This window comes from Microtus pennsylvanicus, chromosome 21 (assembly GCF_037038515.1).
Source record: "Microtus pennsylvanicus isolate mMicPen1 chromosome 21, mMicPen1.hap1, whole genome shotgun sequence".
NCBI lineage: Eukaryota > Metazoa > Chordata > Mammalia > Rodentia > Cricetidae > Microtus > Microtus pennsylvanicus.
The window spans coordinates 498659-521420 of record NC_134599.1 but is presented as its reverse complement, the minus strand read 5'-3'; positions in this window follow the sequence as shown (position 1 = coordinate 521420).

Sequence of the window (22762 nt, the reverse complement as noted above, 5' to 3'; positions counted from 1 at the left end):
GGTGGGACCAGAGCGCGCACCGGCCTCCCGACACCACAGGGCCCAAGCCCAAGCCCAAGCCCCCGAGCACAACTCAGGGACGTCCTCGCATCTGGATCCAGGTCCTATGTCTCTTCAGAGAAGCACACCCGGACCACCTTATATCAGCTCACCCATCCCAGGCACCATGCCTTTTGGTGCTCAACACCTTAGTCTCAGAAGCCACTTGACCACTTTGATTGTCGACACCCTGGACCGCTTGGGAGGAGCACTTTGGCCAGAAAGAAATCAGAATTTCAAGGCAAGGCAGAAACCATAAAAAGAAAAGGCAGATACACACTCACATACACGTACACTCACACAAAACTCACTAACACACCTACAGAGGTAAAACGGGGAGACAGAGACTGGCTGATTGACAAAGAGAGACTCTGAGTGTGTGTGTGTGTGTGTGTGTGTGTGTGTATGACAAAGAGAGAGAGAGTTTGTGTGTGTTGGTGTGTGTGAGAGAGATAGTGAGAGAGATAGAGAAGATAGATCCATCGATATATATATTTCGATAGATATAAATACTGAGATAGATATAGATAGATAGATAGATAGATAGATAGATAGATAGATAGATAGAGAGAGACAGACAAGCAGGCAGAAAAAGACAGACAGAGAGAGAGAGAGAAATAGAGACACACACACACACACACAGAGAGAGACCGACAGAGACAGAGACGGAGACGGAGACAGAGAGAAAGAGAGAGAGAGAGCAAGAGAGAGCAATTGAGGGATTGACCAAAGAGAGAATTGGAGAGTGGGTGGAGTGGGGTCTTAAACCCCTAATCCCTGCACACGGGTGGAAACCGAGACTGGAGGATCAACCAAAATTCCATGCCATCTGGGCCTACCCAGTGTCACAGCAAGAGCCTCGCTGGCAAAAGCAACATGTATCAAGGCGATAGATATATTGAAACCAAACCATACCAAACGAAAGTAAAAAGAAGAAAAAACCCAAAGGCCCAATGAACAACTAAAAAAGAGGGATCATGAAAGGCGAAGAAGCAGAGGAGAGCTGCGGCCGGCCGGGGGAGAGGTGGGGATGGCGATCGGGGACTGCCGGGAGCTGAAGGCTGGATTTCAGCGGATGGAGACAGGGGTACAGACAAAAGGGAAGAGAGAGAGGGCGGTCACTAGGAAGAGAGCATGGTCTCCTGCCACTCCAGGCCTCTTCCCTCTCGTGCTCCTGCTCAGAGCAAGAGGCCGGAAAACACCCGTCAGCTCTGCTCTTCCTTCCTTCTGGTTCCTCTGCTTCTGGAAACGGGGACCGGTCACAAGGCCGCCTCGACTTCAACCAGTGTCCAGTCCCAGGAGGCAGCACCTCCGCTTTGAGCGCCAGAGGCCCCGCCCACACTCCCATGGGGACTCAGACTTGACAGAGACTCGACCGGGCCGGGGGTGCTCTGCACACGCGGGGACCCGCAGAGTGACGATCAGAGTGAGGCAAGAAGGAAACCTGGTTCAGCACGACTCAGTTTTCGGTGTCGTTTTCAGACGTCGAGAGTCTGACACAAGCCGGGCCATTTATTTAGGCCTATTGAAGCACACCACCATCCATCCATCCATCTTGGGAAAAGGCTTCCTGGCGATAGCTAATTAACACAGCTGCTTGTGTACCACAAAGCTTAAGATGTGTTTCCGTTAAAACTCTTTGCAAAGTGCAAGATGGGTTCCCCTGGCTGAGAAACACTGCTCACGCGCCCAGGGCGGTCTCACTCATCCTGTGTGGGGTGTGGGTCGATGGAACCCTTCTCATCTGGCGCCCGGGACTCTCCCGGGAAAACACAGAAATTGACTTGAACATCCGTGACAGTGGCCACTGAGTTAGTTCAACGGAAAGGTCTGAAGGAGTCAGGTGTGGCCAGGCCCTGCAGGGAGCACCTGCAGGAGAGGTCACCTAGGCTCTGCTCCCTGTGTGGAGTACAGGTGACATACACCTTCCCCTAAGGATGGGGTCTGACTGAGAAGCAGTCAGTGCTCAAGACAAAGGCCTTGGGCCGGAGAGTCTGGAACACACAAAATAGTCCGGGGATTGAAGCTGGGCCAGGCCCTCGACATAGTTCAGGCTATCTTTTAGGTCTTTTAGCTACATCCATTCCCAGATTTTTTGGTTTTTTTTGGGGGGGGGAAGGGTTGGGAGGTGTGGGGGTGTGGTCGGTGGTAGGGGTTAACTGGTATCCATCTCTTGAGTTAAAGAAGCAACCCTGCCTGTATGCTTAAGGTTGTTGGATTCCCTAGACTTTCTCTGTGAGTTTATTCGGGTGAGTGAGTGAGTGAGTGAGTGAGTGAGTGAGTGAGTGAAGGAAGGAGTGATTGCGGGCAGGGTGTAGCACTGGAGGTGTATGGATGGTGAGGCAGAGAATATGTTTTGTATTGTGTAAGTGTGTGTGTGTGCGCGTTGTGGTTGTTTCGGGTGATGAAGTGTGTTTGAAGCGGTGAGTGTGTGTGAAATTTGTTGAGAAAGGTGGGCTGTGGGTGGTGCGGGCGAGGTGTGCAATGGAGGGGAGCAAAGAAAGAAAAAAAAAATGTGTAGCCCAGGCTGGCCTCGAACTCGTGATCCTCCTGCCTCTGCCTCCTTCAGCAAATCCTACCGGCGTGCGCCACCACAACCGGCGAGATAACGGCGCGACGCGGACCTACTCGAACCTGCCCTCACATGACGTCACCATCCAAGACACGCCCCCTGACGGCTCCCAACCAAGCCGGCCCGTCCTGCTCTCGCGCTCCGGACACTCGCCACAACCTACACACACACACACACACACACACACGCACACACACAAAACATCAACACCTCCTCACGACAAACAACACTCCACGCTTACACACACACACACTCACGCACACCAACGCACTCAACCAAGACGACACAAACGACAAAACCACCGACAGACTCACACCTCCCACCCAATCCAACACCCTCACGCACGACCTCTGACGCCCCAAACCCAGCGCCATACACCCCGGGAATCCTCTTTCCTCTTCACTCCCTGCGTCGCCCGCTACTCCTGCGCCAACACGACCCCTGCCGGTCGGCCCGGGAACACACACTCACCGCCGCTCACTGCCCGCCCGCCCGCCCGCCCGCCCGCCCGCCCGTCGCTCGCACGCTGGCCTCCTTTCACAGTCCACTCGGGCCCCAACCCTCTGACACGCAGCAGCATCGCCGAGCCGAGCGTCTCTCCCTTCTCGCTGCTCCCCCTGCTCCGGCCCCGTCGCCGTCCGTACTCGCTTGGCACACAGCCGCACGACACAGCTCAGCTCAGGAAGCGCCCGCCGGACCCGCACCCCGGCCAGACAGACAGCCTCCCTGGTGCGCGCACAGGCACCGCGAGCCCGCCCTTCCTCGCTGCTTGGAACTGGCCCACAGCAAAACCAAGACCTCAAACTAACTCTCAACTGCCGCTGGGCTTCTTCTCCACCGCCCTTGCTCAAGCCCTTGCCCCCTCCCACCTCTCACCGCACACTCACCCACCCACCCCCGAACCTGACAGTTCTCCACACCTCCCCAAGCGAACCCGCAGGCGCAGACTCGGCACAACGTTCCCCATCCGGTAGGTTCCCCGGACACCCGCGGCTTCGGAATTTCCACGCGACAGATACAGTCTGCATGGCTGCATGGGTGCGAGGACGTGTTCGGGGATGGGCGAGTGGGTGACCTGGACCTGGACACCTTGCTAGGAGCAGACAGGTGGCCAAACACCCGGTGACACGCAATGGAGGACACAGTGAGATCGCTCGCACCACCCCCACCCACCCACCCTCGCGACCCTCTCCTGCCACACGTCCCCAGGCAAGCAGGAGGCGAGGGCTTGGGTGGTGGGACCAGAGCGCGCACCGGCCTCCCGACACCACAGGGCCCAAGCCCAAGCCCAAGCCCCCGAGCACAACTCAGGGACGTCCTCGCATCTGGATCCAGGTCCTATGTCTCTTCAGAGAAGCACACCCGGACCACCTTATATCAGCTCACCCATCCCAGGCACCATGCCTTTTGGTGCTCAACACCTTAGTCTCAGAAGCCACTTGACCACTTTGATTGTCGACACCCTGGACCGCTTGGGAGGAGCACTTTGGCCAGAAAGAAATCAGAATTTCAAGGCAAGGCAGAAACCATAAAAAGAAAAGGCAGATACACACTCACATACACGTACACTCACACAAAACTCACTAACACACCTACAGAGGTAAAACGGGGAGACAGAGACTGGCTGATTGACAAAGAGAGACTCTGAGTGTGTGTGTGTGTGTGTGTGTGTGTGTGTATGACAAAGAGAGAGAGAGTTTGTGTGTGTTGGTGTGTGTGAGAGAGATAGTGAGAGAGATAGAGAAGATAGATCCATCGATATATATATTTCGATAGATATAAATACTGAGATAGATATAGATAGATAGATAGATAGATAGATAGATAGATAGATAGATAGATAGAGAGAGACAGACAAGCAGGCAGAAAAAGACAGACAGAGAGAGAGAGAGAAATAGAGACACACACACACACACACAGAGAGAGACCGACAGAGACAGAGACGGAGACGGAGACAGAGAGAAAGAGAGAGAGAGAGCAAGAGAGAGCAATTGAGGGATTGACCAAAGAGAGAATTGGAGAGTGGGTGGAGTGGGGTCTTAAACCCCTAATCCCTGCACACGGGTGGAAACCGAGACTGGAGGATCAACCAAAATTCCATGCCATCTGGGCCTACCCAGTGTCACAGCAAGAGCCTCGCTGGCAAAAGCAACATGTATCAAGGCGATAGATATATTGAAACCAAACCATACCAAACGAAAGTAAAAAGAAGAAAAAACCCAAAGGCCCAATGAACAACTAAAAAAGAGGGATCATGAAAGGCGAAGAAGCAGAGGAGAGCTGCGGCCGGCCGGGGGAGAGGTGGGGATGGCGATCGGGGACTGCCGGGAGCTGAAGGCTGGATTTCAGCGGATGGAGACAGGGGTACAGACAAAAGGGAAGAGAGAGAGGGCGGTCACTAGGAAGAGAGCATGGTCTCCTGCCACTCCAGGCCTCTTCCCTCTCGTGCTCCTGCTCAGAGCAAGAGGCCGGAAAACACCCGTCAGCTCTGCTCTTCCTTCCTTCTGGTTCCTCTGCTTCTGGAAACGGGGACCGGTCACAAGGCCGCCTCGACTTCAACCAGTGTCCAGTCCCAGGAGGCAGCACCTCCGCTTTGAGCGCCAGAGGCCCCGCCCACACTCCCATGGGGACTCAGACTTGACAGAGACTCGACCGGGCCGGGGGTGCTCTGCACACGCGGGGACCCGCAGAGTGACGATCAGAGTGAGGCAAGAAGGAAACCTGGTTCAGCACGACTCAGTTTTCGGTGTCGTTTTCAGACGTCGAGAGTCTGACACAAGCCGGGCCATTTATTTAGGCCTATTGAAGCACACCACCATCCATCCATCCATCTTGGGAAAAGGCTTCCTGGCGATAGCTAATTAACACAGCTGCTTGTGTACCACAAAGCTTAAGATGTGTTTCCGTTAAAACTCTTTGCAAAGTGCAAGATGGGTTCCCCTGGCTGAGAAACACTGCTCACGCGCCCAGGGCGGTCTCACTCATCCTGTGTGGGGTGTGGGTCGATGGAACCCTTCTCATCTGGCGCCCGGGACTCTCCCGGGAAAACACAGAAATTGACTTGAACATCCGTGACAGTGGCCACTGAGTTAGTTCAACGGAAAGGTCTGAAGGAGTCAGGTGTGGCCAGGCCCTGCAGGGAGCACCTGCAGGAGAGGTCACCTAGGCTCTGCTCCCTGTGTGGAGTACAGGTGACATACACCTTCCCCTAAGGATGGGGTCTGACTGAGAAGCAGTCAGTGCTCAAGACAAAGGCCTTGGGCCGGAGAGTCTGGAACACACAAAATAGTCCGGGGATTGAAGCTGGGCCAGGCCCTCGACATAGTTCAGGCTATCTTTTAGGTCTTTTAGCTACATCCATTCCCAGATTTTTTGGTTTTTTTTGGGGGGGGGAAGGGTTGGGAGGTGTGGGGGTGTGGTCGGTGGTAGGGGTTAACTGGTATCCATCTCTTGAGTTAAAGAAGCAACCCTGCCTGTATGCTTAAGGTTGTTGGATTCCCTAGACTTTCTCTGTGAGTTTATTCGGGTGAGTGAGTGAGTGAGTGAGTGAGTGAGTGAGTGAGTGAGTGAAGGAAGGAGTGATTGCGGGCAGGGTGTAGCACTGGAGGTGTATGGATGGTGAGGCAGAGAATATGTTTTGTATTGTGTAAGTGTGTGTGTGTGCGCGTTGTGGTTGTTTCGGGTGATGAAGTGTGTTTGAAGCGGTGAGTGTGTGTGAAATTTGTTGAGAAAGGTGGGCTGTGGGTGGTGCGGGCGAGGTGTGCAATGGAGGGGAGCAAAGAAAGAAAAAAAAAATGTGTAGCCCAGGCTGGCCTCGAACTCGTGATCCTCCTGCCTCTGCCTCCTTCAGCAAATCCTACCGGCGTGCGCCACCACAACCGGCGAGATAACGGCGCGACGCGGACCTACTCGAACCTGCCCTCACATGACGTCACCATCCAAGACACGCCCCCTGACGGCTCCCAACCAAGCCGGCCCGTCCTGCTCTCGCGCTCCGGACACTCGCCACAACCTACACACACACACACACACACACACACGCACACACACAAAACATCAACACCTCCTCACGACAAACAACACTCCACGCTTACACACACACACACTCACGCACACCAACGCACTCAACCAAGACGACACAAACGACAAAACCACCGACAGACTCACACCTCCCACCCAATCCAACACCCTCACGCACGACCTCTGACGCCCCAAACCCAGCGCCATACACCCCGGGAATCCTCTTTCCTCTTCACTCCCTGCGTCGCCCGCTACTCCTGCGCCAACACGACCCCTGCCGGTCGGCCCGGGAACACACACTCACCGCCGCTCACTGCCCGCCCGCCCGCCCGCCCGCCCGCCCGCCCGTCGCTCGCACGCTGGCCTCCTTTCACAGTCCACTCGGGCCCCAACCCTCTGACACGCAGCAGCATCGCCGAGCCGAGCGTCTCTCCCTTCTCGCTGCTCCCCCTGCTCCGGCCCCGTCGCCGTCCGTACTCGCTTGGCACACAGCCGCACGACACAGCTCAGCTCAGGAAGCGCCCGCCGGACCCGCACCCCGGCCAGACAGACAGCCTCCCTGGTGCGCGCACAGGCACCGCGAGCCCGCCCTTCCTCGCTGCTTGGAACTGGCCCACAGCAAAACCAAGACCTCAAACTAACTCTCAACTGCCGCTGGGCTTCTTCTCCACCGCCCTTGCTCAAGCCCTTGCCCCCTCCCACCTCTCACCGCACACTCACCCACCCACCCCCGAACCTGACAGTTCTCCACACCTCCCCAAGCGAACCCGCAGGCGCAGACTCGGCACAACGTTCCCCATCCGGTAGGTTCCCCGGACACCCGCGGCTTCGGAATTTCCACGCGACAGATACAGTCTGCATGGCTGCATGGGTGCGAGGACGTGTTCGGGGATGGGCGAGTGGGTGACCTGGACCTGGACACCTTGCTAGGAGCAGACAGGTGGCCAAACACCCGGTGACACGCAATGGAGGACACAGTGAGATCGCTCGCACCACCCCCACCCACCCACCCTCGCGACCCTCTCCTGCCACACGTCCCCAGGCAAGCAGGAGGCGAGGGCTTGGGTGGTGGGACCAGAGCGCGCACCGGCCTCCCGACACCACAGGGCCCAAGCCCAAGCCCAAGCCCCCGAGCACAACTCAGGGACGTCCTCGCATCTGGATCCAGGTCCTATGTCTCTTCAGAGAAGCACACCCGGACCACCTTATATCAGCTCACCCATCCCAGGCACCATGCCTTTTGGTGCTCAACACCTTAGTCTCAGAAGCCACTTGACCACTTTGATTGTCGACACCCTGGACCGCTTGGGAGGAGCACTTTGGCCAGAAAGAAATCAGAATTTCAAGGCAAGGCAGAAACCATAAAAAGAAAAGGCAGATACACACTCACATACACGTACACTCACACAAAACTCACTAACACACCTACAGAGGTAAAACGGGGAGACAGAGACTGGCTGATTGACAAAGAGAGACTCTGAGTGTGTGTGTGTGTGTGTGTGTGTGTGTGTGTGTGTGTGTGTGTGTGTGTATGACAAAGAGAGAGAGAGTTTGTGTGTGTTGGTGTGTGTGAGAGAGATAGTGAGAGAGATAGAGAAGATAGATCCATCGATATATATATTTCGATAGATATAAATACTGAGATAGAGATAGATAGATAGATAGATAGATAGATAGATAGATAGATAGATAGATAGAGAGAGACAGACAAGCAGGCAGAAAAAGACAGACAGAGAGAGAGAGAGAAATAGAGACACACACACACACACACAGAGAGAGACCGACAGAGACAGAGACGGAGACGGAGACAGAGAGAAAGAGAGAGAGAGAGCAAGAGAGAGCAATTGAGGGATTGACCAAAGAGAGAATTGGAGAGTGGGTGGAGTGGGGTCTTAAACCCCTAATCCCTGCACACGGGTGGAAACCGAGACTGGAGGATCAACCAAAATTCCATGCCATCTGGGCCTACCCAGTGTCACAGCAAGAGCCTCGCTGGCAAAAGCAACATGTATCAAGGCGATAGATATATTGAAACCAAACCATACCAAACGAAAGTAAAAAGAAGAAAAAACCCAAAGGCCCAATGAACAACTAAAAAAGAGGGATCATGAAAGGCGAAGAAGCAGAGGAGAGCTGCGGCCGGCCGGGGGAGAGGTGGGGATGGCGATCGGGGACTGCCGGGAGCTGAAGGCTGGATTTCAGCGGATGGAGACAGGGGTACAGACAAAAGGGAAGAGAGAGAGGGCGGTCACTAGGAAGAGAGCATGGTCTCCTGCCACTCCAGGCCTCTTCCCTCTCGTGCTCCTGCTCAGAGCAAGAGGCCGGAAAACACCCGTCAGCTCTGCTCTTCCTTCCTTCTGGTTCCTCTGCTTCTGGAAACGGGGACCGGTCACAAGGCCGCCTCGACTTCAACCAGTGTCCAGTCCCAGGAGGCAGCACCTCCGCTTTGAGCGCCAGAGGCCCCGCCCACACTCCCATGGGGACTCAGACTTGACAGAGACTCGACCGGGCCGGGGGTGCTCTGCACACGCGGGGACCCGCAGAGTGACGATCAGAGTGAGGCAAGAAGGAAACCTGGTTCAGCACGACTCAGTTTTCGGTGTCGTTTTCAGACGTCGAGAGTCTGACACAAGCCGGGCCATTTATTTAGGCCTATTGAAGCACACCACCATCCATCCATCCATCTTGGGAAAAGGCTTCCTGGCGATAGCTAATTAACACAGCTGCTTGTGTACCACAAAGCTTAAGATGTGTTTCCGTTAAAACTCTTTGCAAAGTGCAAGATGGGTTCCCCTGGCTGAGAAACACTGCTCACGCGCCCAGGGCGGTCTCACTCATCCTGTGTGGGGTGTGGGTCGATGGAACCCTTCTCATCTGGCGCCCGGGACTCTCCCGGGAAAACACAGAAATTGACTTGAACATCCGTGACAGTGGCCACTGAGTTAGTTCAACGGAAAGGTCTGAAGGAGTCAGGTGTGGCCAGGCCCTGCAGGGAGCACCTGCAGGAGAGGTCACCTAGGCTCTGCTCCCTGTGTGGAGTACAGGTGACATACACCTTCCCCTAAGGATGGGGTCTGACTGAGAAGCAGTCAGTGCTCAAGACAAAGGCCTTGGGCCGGAGAGTCTGGAACACACAAAATAGTCCGGGGATTGAAGCTGGGCCAGGCCCTCGACATAGTTCAGGCTATCTTTTAGGTCTTTTAGCTACATCCATTCCCAGATTTTTTGGTTTTTTTTGGGGGGGGGAAGGGTTGGGAGGTGTGGGGGTGTGGTCGGTGGTAGGGGTTAACTGGTATCCATCTCTTGAGTTAAAGAAGCAACCCTGCCTGTATGCTTAAGGTTGTTGGATTCCCTAGACTTTCTCTGTGAGTTTATTCGGGTGAGTGAGTGAGTGAGTGAGTGAGTGAGTGAGTGAGTGAGTGAGTGAGTGAGTGAAGGAAGGAGTGATTGCGGGCAGGGTGTAGCACTGGAGGTGTATGGATGGTGAGGCAGAGAATATGTTTTGTATTGTGTAAGTGTGTGTGTGTGCGCGTTGTGGTTGTTTCGGGTGATGAAGTGTGTTTGAAGCGGTGAGTGTGTGTGAAATTTGTTGAGAAAGGTGGGCTGTGGGTGGTGCGGGCGAGGTGTGCAATGGAGGGGAGCAAAGAAAGAAAAAAAAAATGTGTAGCCCAGGCTGGCCTCGAACTCGTGATCCTCCTGCCTCTGCCTCCTTCAGCAAATCCTACCGGCGTGCGCCACCACAACCGGCGAGAGAACGGCGCGACGCGGACCTACTCGAACCTGCCCTCACATGACGTCACCATCCAAGACACGCCCCCTGACGGCTCCCAACCAAGCCGGCCCGTCCTGCTCTCGCGCTCCGGACACTCGCCACAACCTACACACACACACACACACACACACACGCACACACACAAAACATCAACACCTCCTCACGACAAACAACACTCCACGCTTACACACACACACACTCACGCACACCAACGCACTCAACCAAGACGACACAAACGACAAAACCACCGACAGACTCACACCTCCCACCCAATCCAACACCCTCACGCACGACCTCTGACGCCCCAAACCCAGCGCCATACACCCCGGGAATCCTCTTTCCTCTTCACTCCCTGCGTCGCCCGCTACTCCTGCGCCAACACGACCCCTGCCGGTCGGCCCGGGAACACACACTCACCGCCGCTCACTGCCCGCCCGCCCGCCCGCCCGCCCGCCCGTCGCTCGCACGCTGGCCTCCTTTCACAGTCCACTCGGGCCCCAACCCTCTGACACGCAGCAGCATCGCCGAGCCGAGCGTCTCTCCCTTCTCGCTGCTCCCCCTGCTCCGGCCCCGTCGCCGTCCGTACTCGCTTGGCACACAGCCGCACGACACAGCTCAGCTCAGGAAGCGCCCGCCGGACCCGCACCCCGGCCAGACAGACAGCCTCCCTGGTGCGCGCACAGGCACCGCGAGCCCGCCCTTCCTCGCTGCTTGGAACTGGCCCACAGCAAAACCAAGACCTCAAACTAACTCTCAACTGCCGCTGGGCTTCTTCTCCACCGCCCTTGCTCAAGCCCTTGCCCCCTCCCACCTCTCACCGCACACTCACCCACCCACCCCCGAACCTGACAGTTCTCCACACCTCCCCAAGCGAACCCGCAGGCGCAGACTCGGCACAACGTTCCCCATCCGGTAGGTTCCCCGGACACCCGCGGCTTCGGAATTTCCACGCGACAGATACAGTCTGCATGGCTGCATGGGTGCGAGGACGTGTTCGGGGATGGGCGAGTGGGTGACCTGGACCTGGACACCTTGCTAGGAGCAGACAGGTGGCCAAACACCCGGTGACACGCAATGGAGGACACAGTGAGATCGCTCGCACCACCCCCACCCACCCACCCTCGCGACCCTCTCCCACACGTCCCCAGGCAAGCAGGAGGCGAGGGCTTGGGTGGTGGGACCAGAGCGCGCACCGGCCTCCCGACACCACAGGGCCCAAGCCCAAGCCCAAGCCCCCGAGCACAACTCAGGGACGTCCTCGCATCTGGATCCAGGTCCTATGTCTCTTCAGAGAAGCACACCCGGACCACCTTATATCAGCTCACCCATCCCAGGCACCATGCCTTTTGGTGCTCAACACCTTAGTCTCAGAAGCCACTTGACCACTTTGATTGTCGACACCCTGGACCGCTTGGGAGGAGCACTTTGGCCAGAAAGAAATCAGAATTTCAAGGCAAGGCAGAAACCATAAAAAGAAAAGGCAGATACACACTCACATACACGTACACTCACACAAAACTCACTAACACACCTACAGAGGTAAAACGGGGAGACAGAGACTGGCTGATTGACAAAGAGAGACTCTGAGTGTGTGTGTGTGTGTGTGTGTGTGTGTGTGTGTGTGTGTATGACAAAGAGAGAGAGAGTTTGTGTGTGTTGGTGTGTGTGAGAGAGATAGTGAGAGAGATAGAGAAGATAGATCCATCGATATATATATTTCGATAGATATAAATACTGAGATAGAGATAGATAGATAGATAGATAGATAGATAGATAGATAGATAGATAGATAGAGAGAGACAGACAAGCAGGCAGAAAAAGACAGACAGAGAGAGAGAGAGAAATAGAGACACACACACACACACAGAGAGAGAGACCGACAGAGACAGAGACGGAGACGGAGACAGAGAGAAAGAGAGAGAGAGAGCAAGAGAGAGCAATTGAGGGATTGACCAAAGAGAGAATTGGAGAGTGGGTGGAGTGGGGTCTTAAACCCCTAATCCCTGCACACGGGTGGAAACCGAGACTGGAGGATCAACCAAAATTCCATGCCATCTGGGCCTACCCAGTGTCACAGCAAGAGCCTCGCTGGCAAAAGCAACATGTATCAAGGCGATAGATATATTGAAACCAAACCATACCAAACGAAAGTAAAAAGAAGAAAAAACCCAAAGGCCCAATGAACAACTAAAAAAGAGGGATCATGAAAGGCGAAGAAGCAGAGGAGAGCTGCGGCCGGCCGGGGGAGAGGTGGGGATGGCGATCGGGGACTGCCGGGAGCTGAAGGCTGGATTTCAGCGGATGGAGACAGGGGTACAGACAAAAGGGAAGAGAGAGAGGGCGGTCACTAGGAAGAGAGCATGGTCTCCTGCCACTCCAGGCCTCTTCCCTCTCGTGCTCCTGCTCAGAGCAAGAGGCCGGAAAACACCCGTCAGCTCTGCTCTTCCTTCCTTCTGGTTCCTCTGCTTCTGGAAACGGGGACCGGTCACAAGGCCGCCTCGACTTCAACCAGTGTCCAGTCCCAGGAGGCAGCACCTCCGCTTTGAGCGCCAGAGGCCCCGCCCACACTCCCATGGGGACTCAGACTTGACAGAGACTCGACCGGGCCGGGGGTGCTCTGCACACGCGGGGACCCGCAGAGTGACGATCAGAGTGAGGCAAGAAGGAAACCTGGTTCAGCACGACTCAGTTTTCGGTGTCGTTTTCAGACGTCGAGAGTCTGACACAAGCCGGGCCATTTATTTAGGCCTATTGAAGCACACCACCATCCATCCATCCATCTTGGGAAAAGGCTTCCTGGCGATAGCTAATTAACACAGCTGCTTGTGTACCACAAAGCTTAAGATGTGTTTCCGTTAAAACTCTTTGCAAAGTGCAAGATGGGTTCCCCTGGCTGAGAAACACTGCTCACGCGCCCAGGGCGGTCTCACTCATCCTGTGTGGGGTGTGGGTCGATGGAACCCTTCTCATCTGGCGCCCGGGACTCTCCCGGGAAAACACAGAAATTGACTTGAACATCCGTGACAGTGGCCACTGAGTTAGTTCAACGGAAAGGTCTGAAGGAGTCAGGTGTGGCCAGGCCCTGCAGGGAGCACCTGCAGGAGAGGTCACCTAGGCTCTGCTCCCTGTGTGGAGTACAGGTGACATACACCTTCCCCTAAGGATGGGGTCTGACTGAGAAGCAGTCAGTGCTCAAGACAAAGGCCTTGGGCCGGAGAGTCTGGAACACACAAAATAGTCCGGGGATTGAAGCTGGGCCAGGCCCTCGACATAGTTCAGGCTATCTTTTAGGTCTTTTAGCTACATCCATTCCCAGATTTTTTGGTTTTTTTTGGGGGGGGGAAGGGTTGGGAGGTGTGGGGGTGTGGTCGGTGGTAGGGGTTAACTGGTATCCATCTCTTGAGTTAAAGAAGCAACCCTGCCTGTATGCTTAAGGTTGTTGGATTCCCTAGACTTTCTCTGTGAGTTTATTCGGGTGAGTGAGTGAGTGAGTGAGTGAGTGAGTGAGTGAGTGAGTGAGTGAAGGAAGGAGTGATTGCGGGCAGGGTGTAGCACTGGAGGTGTATGGATGGTGAGGCAGAGAATATGTTTTGTATTGTGTAAGTGTGTGTGTGTGCGCGTTGTGGTTGTTTCGGGTGATGAAGTGTGTTTGAAGCGGTGAGTGTGTGTGAAATTTGTTGAGAAAGGTGGGCTGTGGGTGGTGCGGGCGAGGTGTGCAATGGAGGGGAGCAAAGAAAGAAAAAAAAAATGTGTAGCCCAGGCTGGCCTCGAACTCGTGATCCTCCTGCCTCTGCCTCCTTCAGCAAATCCTACCGGCGTGCGCCACCACAACCGGCGAGAGAACGGCGCGACGCGGACCTACTCGAACCTGCCCTCACATGACGTCACCATCCAAGACACGCCCCCTGACGGCTCCCAACCAAGCCGGCCCGTCCTGCTCTCGCGCTCCGGACACTCGCCACAACCTACACACACACACACACACACACACGCACACACACAAAACATCAACACCTCCTCACGACAAACAACACTCCACGCTTACACACACACACACTCACGCACACCAACGCACTCAACCAAGACGACACAAACGACAAAACCACCGACAGACTCACACCTCCCACCCAATCCAACACCCTCACGCACGACCTCTGACGCCCCAAACCCAGCGCCATACACCCCGGGAATCCTCTTTCCTCTTCACTCCCTGCGTCGCCCGCTACTCCTGCGCCAACACGACCCCTGCCGGTCGGCCCGGGAACACACACTCACCGCCGCTCACTGCCCGCCCGCCCGCCCGCCCGCCCGCCCGTCGCTCGCACGCTGGCCTCCTTTCACAGTCCACTCGGGCCCCAACCCTCTGACACGCAGCAGCATCGCCGAGCCGAGCGTCTCTCCCTTCTCGCTGCTCCCCCTGCTCCGGCCCCGTCGCCGTCCGTACTCGCTTGGCACACAGCCGCACGACACAGCTCAGCTCAGGAAGCGCCCGCCGGACCCGCACCCCGGCCAGACAGACAGCCTCCCTGGTGCGCGCACAGGCACCGCGAGCCCGCCCTTCCTCGCTGCTTGGAACTGGCCCACAGCAAAACCAAGACCTCAAACTAACTCTCAACTGCCGCTGGGCTTCTTCTCCACCGCCCTTGCTCAAGCCCTTGCCCCCTCCCACCTCTCACCGCACACTCACCCACCCACCCCCGAACCTGACAGTTCTCCACACCTCCCCAAGCGAACCCGCAGGCGCAGACTCGGCACAACGTTCCCCATCCGGTAGGTTCCCCGGACACCCGCGGCTTCGGAATTTCCACGCGACAGATACAGTCTGCATGGCTGCATGGGTGCGAGGACGTGTTCGGGGATGGGCGAGTGGGTGACCTGGACCTGGACACCTTGCTAGGAGCAGACAGGTGGCCAAACACCCGGTGACACGCAATGGAGGACACAGTGAGATCGCTCGCACCACCCCCACCCACCCACCCTCGCGACCCTCTCCTGCCACACGTCCCCAGGCAAGCAGGAGGCGAGGGCTTGGGTGGTGGGACCAGAGCGCGCACCGGCCTCCCGACACCACAGGGCCCAAGCCCAAGCCCAAGCCCCCGAGCACAACTCAGGGACGTCCTCGCATCTGGATCCAGGTCCTATGTCTCTTCAGAGAAGCACACCCGGACCACCTTATATCAGCTCACCCATCCCAGGCACCATGCCTTTTGGTGCTCAACACCTTAGTCTCAGAAGCCACTTGACCACTTTGATTGTCGACACCCTGGACCGCTTGGGAGGAGCACTTTGGCCAGAAAGAAATCAGAATTTCAAGGCAAGGCAGAAACCATAAAAAGAAAAGGCAGATACACACTCACATACACGTACACTCACACAAAACTCACTAACACACCTACAGAGGTAAAACGGGGAGACAGAGACTGGCTGATTGACAAAGAGAGACTCTGAGTGTGTGTGTGTGTGTGTGTGTGTGTGTGTGTGTGTGTATGACAAAGAGAGAGAGAGTTTGTGTGTGTTGGTGTGTGTGAGAGAGATAGTGAGAGAGATAGAGAAGATAGATCCATCGATATATATATTTCGATAGATATAAATACTGAGATAGAGATAGATAGATAGATAGATAGATAGATAGATAGATAGATAGATAGAGAGAGACAGACAAGCAGGCAGAAAAAGACAGACAGAGAGAGAGAGAGAAATAGAGACACACACACACACACAGAGAGAGAGACCGACAGAGACAGAGACGGAGACGGAGACAGAGAGAAAGAGAGAGAGAGAGCAAGAGAGAGCAATTGAGGGATTGACCAAAGAGAGAATTGGAGAGTGGGTGGAGTGGGGTCTTAAACCCCTAATCCCTGCACACGGGTGGAAACCGAGACTGGAGGATCAACCAAAATTCCATGCCATCTGGGCCTACCCAGTGTCACAGCAAGAGCCTCGCTGGCAAAAGCAACATGTATCAAGGCGATAGATATATTGAAACCAAACCATACCAAACGAAAGTAAAAAGAAGAAAAAACCCAAAGGCCCAATGAACAACTAAAAAAGAGGGATCATGAAAGGCGAAGAAGCAGAGGAGAGCTGCGGCCGGCCGGGGGAGAGGTGGGGATGGCGATCGGGGACTGCCGGGAGCTGAAGGCTGGATTTCAGCGGATGGAGACAGGGGTACAGACAAAAGGGAAGAGAGAGAGGGCGGTCACTAGGAAGAGAGCATGGTCTCCTGCCACTCCAGGCCTCTTCCCTCTCGTGCTCCTGCTCAGAGCAAGAGGCCGGAAAACACCCGTCAGCTCTGCTCTTCCTTCCTTCTGGTTCCTCTGCTTCTGGAAACGGGGACCGGTCACAAGGCCGCCTCGACTTCAACCAGTGTCCAGTCCCAGGAGGCAGCACCTCCGCTTTGAGCGCCAGAGGCCCCGCCCACACTCCCATGGGGACTCAGACTTGACAGAGACTCGACCGGGCCGGGGGTGCTCTGCACACGCGGGGACCCGCAGAGTGACGATCAGAGTGAGGCAAGAAGGAAACCTGGTTCAGCACGACTCAGTTTTCGGTGTCGTTTTCAGACGTCGAGAGTCTGACACAAGCCGGGCCATTTATTTAGGCCTATTGAAGCACACCACCATCCATCCATCCATCTTGGGAAAAGGCTTCCTGGCGATAGCTAATTAACACAGCTGCTTGTGTACCACAAAGCTTAAGATGTGTTTCCGTTAAAACTCTTTGCAAAGTGCAAGATGGGTTCCCCTGGCTGAGAAACACTGCTCACGCGCCCAGGGCGGTCTCACTCATCCTGTGTGGGGTGTGGGTCGATGGAACCCTTCTCATCTGGCGCCCGGGACTCTCCCGGGAAAACACAGAAATTGACTTGAACATCCGTGACAGTGGCCACTGAGTTAGTTCAACGGAAAGGTCTGAAGGAGTCAGGTGTGGCCAGGCCCTGCAGGGAGCACCTGCAGGAGAGGTCACCTAGGCTCTGCTCCCTGTGTGGAGTACAGGTGACATACACCTTCCCCTAAGGATGGGGTCTGACTGAGAAGCAGTCAGTGCTCAAGACAAAGGCCTTGGGCCGGAGAGTCTGGAACACACAAAATAGTCCGGGGATTGAAGCTGGGCCAGGCCCTCGACATAGTTCAGGCTATCTTTTAGGTCTTTTAGCTACATCCATTCCCAGATTTTTTGGTTTTTTTTGGGGGGGGGAAGGGTTGGGAGGTGTGGGGGTGTGGTCGGTGGTAGGGGTTAACTGGTATCCATCTCTTGAGTTAAAGAAGCAACCCTGCCTGTATGCTTAAGGTTGTTGGATTCCCTAGACTTTCTCTGTGAGTTTATTCGGGTGAGTGAGTGAGTGAGTGAGTGAGTGAGTGAGTGAGTGAGTGAGTGAAGGAAGGAGTGATTGCGGGCAGGGTGTAGCACTGGAGGTGTATGGATGGTGAGGCAGAGAATATGTTTTGTATTGTGTAAGTGTGTGTGTGTGCGCGTTGTGGTTGTTTCGGGTGATGAAGTGTGTTTGAAGCGGTGAGTGTGTGTGAAATTTGTTGAGAAAGGTGGGCTGTGGGTGGTGCGGGCGAGGTGTGCAATGGAGGGGAGCAAAGAAAGAAAAAAAAAATGTGTAGCCCAGGCTGGCCTCGAACTCGTGATCCTCCTGCCTCTGCCTCCTTCAGCAAATCCTACCGGCGTGCGCCACCACAACCGGCGAGAGAACGGCGCGACGCGGACCTACTCGAACCTGCCCTCACATGACGTCACCATCCAAGACACGCCCCCTGACGGCTCCCAACCAAGCCGGCCCGTCCTGCTCTCGCGCTCCGGACACTCGCCACAACCTACACACACACACACACACACACACACGCACACACACAAAACATCAACACCTCCTCACGACAAACAACACTCCACGCTTACACACACACACACTCACGCACACCAACGCACTCAACCAAGACGACACAAACGACAAAACCACCGACAGACTCACACCTCCCACCCAATCCAACACCCTCACGCACGACCTCTGACGCCCCAAACCCAGCGCCATACACCCCGGGAATCCTCTTTCCTCTTCACTCCCTGCGTCGCCCGCTACTCCTGCGCCAACACGACCCCTGCCGGTCGGCCCGGGAACACACACTCACCGCCGCTCACTGCCCGCCCGCCCGCCCGCCCGCCCGCCCGTCGCTCGCACGCTGGCCTCCTTTCACAGTCCACTCGGGCCCCAACCCTCTGACACGCAGCAGCATCGCCGAGCCGAGCGTCTCTCCCTTCTCGCTGCTCCCCCTGCTCCGGCCCCGTCGCCGTCCGTACTCGCTTGGCACACAGCCGCACGACACAGCTCAGCTCAGGAAGCGCCCGCCGGACCCGCACCCCGGCCAGACAGACAGCCTCCCTGGTGCGCGCACAGGCACCGCGAGCCCGCCCTTCCTCGCTGCTTGGAACTGGCCCACAGCAAAACCAAGACCTCAAACTAACTCTCAACTGCCGCTGGGCTTCTTCTCCACCGCCCTTGCTCAAGCCCTTGCCCCCTCCCACCTCTCACCGCACACTCACCCACCCACCCCCGAACCTGACAGTTCTCCACACCTCCCCAAGCGAACCCGCAGGCGCAGACTCGGCACAACGTTCCCCATCCGGTAGGTTCCCCGGACACCCGCGGCTTCGGAATTTCCACGCGACAGATACAGTCTGCATGGCTGCATGGGTGCGAGGACGTGTTCGGGGATGGGCGAGTGGGTGACCTGGACCTGGACACCTTGCTAGGAGCAGACAGGTGGCCAAACACCCGGTGACACGCAATGGAGGACACAGTGAGATCGCTCGCACCACCCCCACCCACCCACCCTCGCGACCCTCTCCTGCCACACGTCCCCAGGCAAGCAGGAGGCGAGGGCTTGGGTGGTGGGACCAGAGCGCGCACCGGCCTCCCGACACCACAGGGCCCAAGCCCAAGCCCAAGCCCCCGAGCACAACTCAGGGACGTCCTCGCATCTGGATCCAGGTCCTATGTCTCTTCAGAGAAGCACACCCGGACCACCTTATATCAGCTCACCCATCCCAGGCACCATGCCTTTTGGTGCTCAACACCTTAGTCTCAGAAGCCACTTGACCACTTTGATTGTCGACACCCTGGACCGCTTGGGAGGAGCACTTTGGCCAGAAAGAAATCAGAATTTCAAGGCAAGGCAGAAACCATAAAAAGAAAAGGCAGATACACACTCACATACACGTACACTCACACAAAACTCACTAACACACCTACAGAGGTAAAACGGGGAGACAGAGACTGGCTGATTGACAAAGAGAGACTCTGAGTGTGTGTGTGTGTGTGTGTGTGTGTGTGTGTGTGTGTGTGTGTGTATGACAAAGAGAGAGAGAGTTTGTGTGTGTTGGTGTGTGTGAGAGAGATAGTGAGAGAGATAGAGAAGATAGATCCATCGATATATATATTTCGATAGATATAAATACTGAGATAGAGATAGATAGATAGATAGATAGATAGATAGATAGATAGATAGAGAGAGACAGACAAGCAGGCAGAAAAAGACAGACAGAGAGAGAGAGAGAAATAGAGACACACACACACACACAGAGAGAGAGACCGACAGAGACAGAGACGGAGACGGAGACAGAGAGAAAGAGAGAGAGAGAGCAAGAGAGAGCAATTGAGGGATTGACCAAAGAGAGAATTGGAGAGTGGGTGGAGTGGGGTCTTAAACCCCTAATCCCTGCACACGGGTGGAAACCGAGACTGGAGGATCAACCAAAATTCCATGCCATCTGGGCCTACCCAGTGTCACAGCAAGAGCCTCGCTGGCAAAAGCAACATGTATCAAGGCGATAGATATATTGAAACCAAACCATACCAAACGAAAGTAAAAAGAAGAAAAAACCCAAAGGCCCAATGAACAACTAAAAAAGAGGGATCATGAAAGGCGAAGAAGCAGAGGAGAGCTGCGGCCGGCCGGGGGAGAGGTGGGGATGGCGATCGGGGACTGCCGGGAGCTGAAGGCTGGATTTCAGCGGATGGAGACAGGGGTACAGACAAAAGGGAAGAGAGAGAGGGCGGTCACTAGGAAGAGAGCATGGTCTCCTGCCACTCCAGGCCTCTTCCCTCTCGTGCTCCTGCTCAGAGCAAGAGGCCGGAAAACACCCGTCAGCTCTGCTCTTCCTTCCTTCTGGTTCCTCTGCTTCTGGAAACGGGGACCGGTCACAAGGCCGCCTCGACTTCAACCAGTGTCCAGTCCCAGGAGGCAGCACCTCCGCTTTGAGCGCCAGAGGCCCCGCCCACACTCCCATGGGGACTCAGACTTGACAGAGACTCGACCGGGCCGGGGGTGCTCTGCACACGCGGGGACCCGCAGAGTGACGATCAGAGTGAGGCAAGAAGGAAACCTGGTTCAGCACGACTCAGTTTTCGGTGTCGTTTTCAGACGTCGAGAGTCTGACACAAGCCGGGCCATTTATTTAGGCCTATTGAAGCACACCACCATCCATCCATCCATCTTGGGAAAAGGCTTCCTGGCGATAGCTAATTAACACAGCTGCTTGTGTACCACAAAGCTTAAGATGTGTTTCCGTTAAAACTCTTTGCAAAGTGCAAGATGGGTTCCCCTGGCTGAGAAACACTGCTCACGCGCCCAGGGCGGTCTCACTCATCCTGTGTGGGGTGTGGGTCGATGGAACCCTTCTCATCTGGCGCCCGGGACTCTCCCGGGAAAACACAGAAATTGACTTGAACATCCGTGACAGTGGCCACTGAGTTAGTTCAACGGAAAGGTCTGAAGGAGTCAGGTGTGGCCAGGCCCTGCAGGGAGCACCTGCAGGAGAGGTCACCTAGGCTCTGCTCCCTGTGTGGAGTACAGGTGACATACACCTTCCCCTAAGGATGGGGTCTGACTGAGAAGCAGTCAGTGCTCAAGACAAAGGCCTTGGGCCGGAGAGTCTGGAACACACAAAATAGTCCGGGGATTGAAGCTGGGCCAGGCCCTCGACATAGTTCAGGCTATCTTTTAGGTCTTTTAGCTACATCCATTCCCAGATTTTTTGGTTTTTTTTGGGGGGGGGAAGGGTTGGGAGGTGTGGGGGTGTGGTCGGTGGTAGGGGTTAACTGGTATCCATCTCTTGAGTTAAAGAAGCAACCCTGCCTGTATGCTTAAGGTTGTTGGATTCCCTAGACTTTCTCTGTGAGTTTATTCGGGTGAGTGAGTGAGTGAGTGAGTGAGTGAGTGAGTGAGTGAGTGAAGGAAGGAGTGATTGCGGGCAGGGTGTAGCACTGGAGGTGTATGGATGGTGAGGCAGAGAATATGTTTTGTATTGTGTAAGTGTGTGTGTGTGCGCGTTGTGGTTGTTTCGGGTGATGAAGTGTGTTTGAAGCGGTGAGTGTGTGTGAAATTTGTTGAGAAAGGTGGGCTGTGGGTGGTGCGGGCGAGGTGTGCAATGGAGGGGAGCAAAGAAAGAAAAAAAAAATGTGTAGCCCAGGCTGGCCTCGAACTCGTGATCCTCCTGCCTCTGCCTCCTTCAGCAAATCCTACCGGCGTGCGCCACCACAACCGGCGAGAGAACGGCGCGACGCGGACCTACTCGAACCTGCCCTCACATGACGTCACCATCCAAGACACGCCCCCTGACGGCTCCCAACCAAGCCGGCCCGTCCTGCTCTCGCGCTCCGGACACTCGCCACAACCTACACACACACACACACACACACACACGCACACACACAAAACATCAACACCTCCTCACGACAAACAACACTCCACGCTTACACACACACACACTCACGCACACCAACGCACTCAACCAAGACGACACAAACGACAAAACCACCGACAGACTCACACCTCCCACCCAATCCAACACCCTCACGCACGACCTCTGACGCCCCAAACCCAGCGCCATACACCCCGGGAATCCTCTTTCCTCTTCACTCCCTGCGTCGCCCGCTACTCCTGCGCCAACACGACCCCTGCCGGTCGGCCCGGGAACACACACTCACCGCCGCTCACTGCCCGCCCGCCCGCCCGCCCGCCCGCCCGTCGCTCGCACGCTGGCCTCCTTTCACAGTCCACTCGGGCCCCAACCCTCTGACACGCAGCAGCATCGCCGAGCCGAGCGTCTCTCCCTTCTCGCTGCTCCCCCTGCTCCGGCCCCGTCGCCGTCCGTACTCGCTTGGCACACAGCCGCACGACACAGCTCAGCTCAGGAAGCGCCCGCCGGACCCGCACCCCGGCCAGACAGACAGCCTCCCTGGTGCGCGCACAGGCACCGCGAGCCCGCCCTTCCTCGCTGCTTGGAACTGGCCCACAGCAAAACCAAGACCTCAAACTAACTCTCAACTGCCGCTGGGCTTCTTCTCCACCGCCCTT